The sequence below is a fragment of the Budorcas taxicolor genome, chromosome 3 (genome assembly GCF_023091745.1).
Source record: "Budorcas taxicolor isolate Tak-1 chromosome 3, Takin1.1, whole genome shotgun sequence".
Taxonomy (NCBI): Eukaryota; Metazoa; Chordata; class Mammalia; order Artiodactyla; family Bovidae; genus Budorcas; species Budorcas taxicolor.
This window is the reverse complement of record NC_068912.1, coordinates 69,118,228-69,118,827: the sequence shown is the minus strand read 5'-3', so window position 1 is coordinate 69,118,827 and position 600 is coordinate 69,118,228. Positions and strand designations below refer to the sequence as shown.

Sequence of the window (600 nt, the reverse complement as noted above, 5' to 3'; positions counted from 1 at the left end):
AAAATAGCAAATGGTCAGTTGTCGGCTGAGTGTTTACAGGAAAGGTGACTATATAGTTTGCCTTCCAAACTGGATAAATCTGGGAGTAAATGAAGGTATTTTAATAATTCTGCCAGGACAACAGTCATACATAAGGACTGCCCTTGGACAAATCAGAATGCATGGTCCCCCAGTTATAAGGGAGTAGGGGAATAAAATATGCCTCATCATGAAACAGTATGTAGCTAACAAAAATATTTTAAGGATTCAACATAGAAAAGCAATAATGATATATTAACTGTAAAAGGCTGGATGTAAGGTGTTTTGGGTATAAAATTTAATAACAAATTTTACTCTACAGGCTTTAAAAGATGAATAGAGTGCTCGCTTCAGCAGCACATATACTAAAATTGGAACGATACAGAGAAGATTAGCATGGCCCTTGCACACGGATGACACACAAATTTGTGAAGCGTTCCATATTTTCAAGATGCTCAACATCACTCATTATCAGAGAAATGCAAATCAAGACCACAATGAGGTTCCATTTCACACGAGTCAGAATGGCTGCGATCCAAAAGTCTACAAGCAATAAATGCTGGAGAGGATGTGGAGAAAAGG

The 600-nt window shown here is 37.5% G+C and overlaps 1 non-coding gene across 1 annotated transcript; it reads left to right on the top strand.

Moving 5' to 3' along the window:
- Positions 1–359: 359 nt before the first annotated feature.
- On the top strand, positions 360–466 carry LOC128045928 (U6 spliceosomal RNA). Its single transcript, XR_008199250.1, has one exon. It is a non-coding gene; the product is annotated as a U6 spliceosomal RNA (small nuclear RNA).
- Positions 467–600: the final 134 nt, after the last annotated feature.